Raw genomic sequence first — 6,547 nt, forward strand, 5'->3', positions numbered from 1 at the left:
TTTTATTTGAACCACAAAACGTTATACTATTTTTAAATTATAATATTTTCTAATAATATTGTAATATTCTTTAGATTATACCACATATATTGACGTTAATTGTAGTTTTTTTTTAATTAAGATTACTTATTTGCATTTTATTTTTTATTTTAATCGTATTACTATGTGTTGTTACTTTTTTGTGTGACAATAACAAAATACATAATGTGAGTCAAATTCTGAATTCACTTTCTATTATTTTCATAAAGATAATTTACAGTATTTAAGTTTTATAAATGCGTGTCATCACTCTTGTTAAAGATACAGTGTACTCTCGATTATCCGCGGAATAGGGTGGCAGGGCATCCACGGTAAGCAAATTCCGCGGATAATCCAAAAAATTAAAATTACGAATTAAACGTATCAATAATTACCAAAAAGTATTGTTATGTATTAAACAAGCGTATTGTATATTACGTCGTTATTGAGTAATTGGCAATCACAACCCAATTAAACCGATAATTATGTATAATGTAAAGATATATATATATATATATTTTGTAAGGATTCCGCGAAGACAACGGATAATCGAGAGTACACTGTAATTTATTTATTATTTAGATATAATAATAAAAAAAATTATAGCATTATATTTATAATGGACGGAAATTTATGAATAGGTATAGAACTATAACAAATCCTTGCTGAAGTTATACTTTGTAACTTTTAGTCCAAATTATTATTTAAGTACCTACCTCTCAACTGCAATCAACCAGGAGACTTTAAAACGAGAAAAAAATTACGATTTAAATAAAGTCGTGAATGTAAGTAATTGTTTTATTTATTAAATTTCATGAAATTAACAATGGATTAATACATTTGTTTAATAATTATAACTTATAAGCTCAATAAATACAGAATTTTGTGAGACTTTTGTAACACATAATATCTAGTGAGAAATGAAGATTTACTTTTACAAAATTCAAAGTTTATAGTTAAATATGTTCATATAGTTAAACCAAATTAAAGCGATCGAAAGATTAAAAACATAAAAACCTTTAATTTTTAATAATATAAAAGAACAAAATTCTACATATTATCTATATTATTATATATTTTTATGTGAGCCATTATTATTGTTTATTCTTCATGTTCTGCCAAACAGAAATTCACGGATACGTGTTTATTTATATGAAGGCCTAAGTAACAACAACGATATTATAATTCGGAATCTATCCTGTACAATTTTATTAATAAATAGGATCGTGGAGAAGTAGTATGTTTTGCGGTTCATAGTTTACGTATAGTGTATTGTTCCACTATGTGCTACCACGTTATTTATATCCGAATTACTAGATTATATTTTATACATTAATCTTCAGATACATAATATATTATTATCAATGATATAGTTGATATTATTATATATTTATATCCATTGCATAATATGTTGTTTATTATTTATTAACTATATGTTATACAAATAAGCATTAGAATGAATATGGCTAATTAAAAATACTTCATACTACGATAGGTAGGTACTTCTTTTATTTCTTCAATTCAGGCACTTTTTTGCGTTGAACACAAAAACATGCACTGCACATTAATTAAAATATATTCTATTCAAACTAGATAGTTCTATCTAAAGTCATGATCTAGACCTATTTTATCAACTGACATAAATACATAATTATGTTTTCAATTTTCGAACAATTCATTAACATATAGTGTATGATGTTTCAACTATATCATGATACTAAATCGTTAATTTTATTAATTTTTTTTAACAACAAAAATAATTTTTTTGAAAAAATTCAAAACAAAATGTATAAATATTGGGATTTTTATAAACAAATACAAAATGTGGCTCAAGGGTTCGGACAATATTTCAGACTATCATTGTTCGGGCGATGTCCAGAACTGATTGTTGGTTGGCAGCCTGTAAATAAATATACATATTCACTTGTAATTTATGCCTATTCAATCCTGTTAGATACTTAACTTTTACCAGTTTTACCTATTTTCAGCTGTTCCAACTTCTAATCAGTATAGTGATGTACTGATGTAGCATATGTTGCCTATGCATGGAACGACGAGGTCATCATTTGTCGATAAAATAAAATATCAGAAAGGTACTCGTACATTCTTTAATCACCTGCGTATCTTAACATTATTTTTTACAAAATATATTATTATTATTGAAACAATTTCAATAATGTATAGACAACTTTCCTGAGTAAATTCAGTTCAATTCCAAACAAATAAGTTCAACATTATTTATATTTAATTATGTCTTTATTAGTATAAGAACGTGAGCCTAAATAGCTTGTTATGTCAGTAATAATAATTATTTTATTTTGTATTTATTTAAAATTTTGAAAAGTGTATTCGTTTGAAATTAAATTAAAATTATAATGATAGACGAACTACTGATTTTCAAATACGAATTAATATTAAATTGCACAGAATTAACAAAGAAATACATCATAAATAATTTTTTTAAAACTGCGTTCCTATAATATATTTACTGTCTAACTATGTAGATATACTAAGGGTGATCTATGGGGCTATTGGGAGTTGTGATATATAGTATTATATGTTATCCTTTTATGCTTTATATATTAAAGAACGGGCATTTTTTAAGTAGAATGTTTCTGATGATACTACTGAACTTGTTTTAAATTGTTTTCAATAGAAGGGAATATTTTATACAGATTTTCCTGTTTATCTACAGAGCGGTTATTCCAAGATTTTTGTTCACTACAGAGGTGTTGAGAATATCTTTCCCTGTACCGATGTATTACAGTCATCCTATTTTAAATTTTTGGCCTGGGATGTACGATATACTTATATATTTCAATATACCAGAATTCAGCGAGTCATAATTTTAATAAAAAATTTTTATTTTGAATTTTGTATTACTTTCTTTGATTGAAGCCTGCAGTCGATTGCTGATTAATGATTATTTAGCATATTATTTAGTATATAGTATATTGTGTAATTTATTAAACGTACCATAAAGAATCTTCACCTCCTACCATATTATAAAAAAACAAAGCTAGATAATTTATATTAAACTATACAAGATAATTTACCAAACATACTTACACCGAAATTTTTTTAATAATGAATTTATTCACATTCCGATTTATCAAATTTTTAAATATAATATAACTGATTTTTAGGGCGAGAAGTGACGTACGAATTTTGAGAATTGGAAATTACATAATATATAGGTAAGTATATAGTAGCTAACTATGGTTTGTATTATAATTTACCGTTACTATTGGTGTTTTATTAAATTACGTTCATATGGTATAGGTATAATATTAAGTAAATCAATTATTAATAGCTTTGTGATTCTGATATATATATATATATAATACAATAAAAAGACTACAGGACGTTTGCCACTCTCGCGCATCCAGTTTACGCTGTTATTATGCTTGAGGGTATGCGGCAATTTAATTTTCCCAATAAATATTTTGCGAACCAATATTATATTATTATGTAATTTGGCGAAATTCACAAAACTATATTGTAAGCACTCAATTAATAGACTAGAATATCTCTATAACCTATAAGAAATAATAAAATAATGATTATATACTAAGCACAAACAATGTTGAAGAATGAACCTAAACCTAGTAAGTCGTAAACTTGTAACTCTTATAAAAATCGAATTATTCATTTCTTATATACATGTATAGTATTTATACAATTTTGTAAAATGAGCATTTGTGGTTTTAAAGGTGACATAAATATCTTGAAGAAAAGCCGCTCACTGGTGGCACTTCACATTTCTCAGGAATATATTTTATTTTATAAGAATCTATACATTTATTGATTATTATTATTTCTACGTAAATAAAAATGTGTTGTTTCAGTTACTATATATAACGTTTTTAATGGCTATACAAAAATTGTATTCTAATAAACAGAGTTTTATATTTTTTAAATGGCTTTAGTAGAATAAAGTATTATACTACAGGCTAAACTATAGGTCTGCACTCTGCAGCCCCCTTAACTAATTAAATACTCTTTTGAATAACTATAAGAACATTAAAAACAGTAAATACTTTACCTTTATTATTTAAAACCAATTTTCTATGTCGTCTATATAAGCTTGTAGAACTACGACAGTGAATACTAAATAATTTATTAATTTATTATCCTTTTAACAAGCAAATCGAAGCGAAGCCGGTAAAATTGTCGTCTATACATAAAAGTATAATAAAAATAAAAATAATTAATAATAATAATAATAATAATAATTAATTATGTAAAATCGATTATACAGCATATTACATAGCTGCCATTGAAAACTAAAACCATAATAGTATTTTCAGGTAAAATGTTTGCTAAAATATAATCGATAGAAATTGTCATTAATATATTTAGGTTTTAAAATATATTATCTTCAAAGCTAAACTTCTTCATTGTGCTATAAATTGTATCTCATCTTATTTCCTAATTTCCCGTTTCCCGTATATTATATTTGTACAAATTTGCTTATAAATATTGACGTACAGTGAAAACAAGTATGTATGTATGTGTGTGTGTGTACATAATACATAGTATAATTTGGAACGAATCCTATAAACCTAAACCTAAATATCGCGGCATATACGTAATATAATAAGTAGGTATATACATGATATATGAGCAATTTAAAACATTTCGTAAACGCGCTGAAAGTTCAAACCTTCTGAAAGACGTTATAAAAACGGTAAATGATACACGTCAATAACATCAGTACACGCGTATAATAATGATAATAATATATGTAATATGTATAAGTATATATCGCGTGGCTGCAACAGCACCGGATCCTGCAGTTGCCCTGAGGGATCTATAGTCTATACGAATATGTCGAAATCGTGTTGCTAATATACCGTATAAAAAACGTATGCGTCGAGTAGCACATTATCTATATATGTAGCTGGTAGTTGCGATAGGATTTATTTTCTATTATTATTATTATTATTATTATTATTACGTGTACGCACACATCTGTGAAAAAAAAATAAATAATCGAAAGTAGGTGCTCGTCTAATATTTTTTTTATTTATCTGTCGCTGGTTCGATATAATTTTGATTCGATTATTTTTTACTTTAAGACCACGGATTGTTCCGTATTGTACTTGACGACGTATCTATAGAGTACAGTGTTTTGTCTGTTTCTCTACAGGAATCAATTAGAGAATAAATTCATATCATAAACATGCGACTCGATAATTTATATACATAAAATAATAAATTACATACAAAAATACAAGATAATACAGCAATTGTATCGTGTGTATTTCATTTATTAAAATTGTGTATCATGATCTCTTTATCGTACAACCAACACTGAAATTACGGCGTTATATTCGATATTACATAATATGTGGCAAATTTTACATAGGAATGATCAGAACTAGGTGATACATGATGTCTGAGAAAAAGATGGGTGTTTTTTGCTATTTTTCTTATATGTGGTTAATATTATACTATAATTATAGGTATTAACTTATAAAATATTATGAAAACCGATTAAAAAACGCAGTTTACCACCCTTATATTCGCTGATTGGACGCTTGAACGCAATTAAATTCTAATACCTATTTAGTTTTCCGTGGTATCTTAAGTCTACATAACGGTAATTTATTGAAATATATTTCATTTAAAATATTAAATATTATTGATATCTGTTCAAAATAATGATGATAATGATTAATTACAGAAAAAGTGATCGAAAACTATAGTAAATATACATCATGTACAACAAATACATGTAAGGAACATATTCTTCGTGCAGATTACGCTGAATTAAATCGGGAATTTTTTGAAAGGCCTCAATACACATTTATATAAGATCATTTAAAATTGTTAATATAATTTATTGTCATTATATTTTTCTATTATTTATAGTATTTGTTGTACAGTATATACTATATATTTATTTTAGTGTTTAAGCGCTAACATTTGGTGAATGGGTCATTGGTATCGAAATATATATATTAAATATACATTTCAAAAAATATATCATCTAGCTGTGATCTGTAATAATAATTACACTAATTAATACCTAGCTATAACGTTATTGAAAATCAAAACTTTTTTTAAAAAAAAAAGATAATAAATTAACAAAATAGACGAGTAAATTATTGTTTGTAAGCATTTTGCATATAATATCCAGTCTCTAAATATATCTAAATCGTTATTTAAACCGTTTAATTACAACAAGTATGTGTCAAGCACTCAAGCAACAATTATGCACTGGCGCACTGCAACATTCGTGTGCTTAAGCCGTAAGACAGATATACAATAGAATCTTTTTCCCCTCGAGCCTTTAATGCGGATAACGCTAAGTATGTAGTCTATTAGGTAAATTAAATGATAATATCTTTTATATTATTTGTATCTCATTAAAATGTATTTAATAAGGTAGGTAGCGAGAATTTGAGGTCGTCTAAAAAAATAAACTAAAATTGTATACATATAATATGTGAATTAGTGCGTATTACTGTTTCAGTGTGAATGTTTATTTCACTAAAAACCACTACATATCAATATATGTAAA

Source organism: Rhopalosiphum padi, chromosome 2, assembly GCF_020882245.1.
Source record: "Rhopalosiphum padi isolate XX-2018 chromosome 2, ASM2088224v1, whole genome shotgun sequence".
NCBI lineage: Eukaryota > Metazoa > Arthropoda > Insecta > Hemiptera > Aphididae > Rhopalosiphum > Rhopalosiphum padi.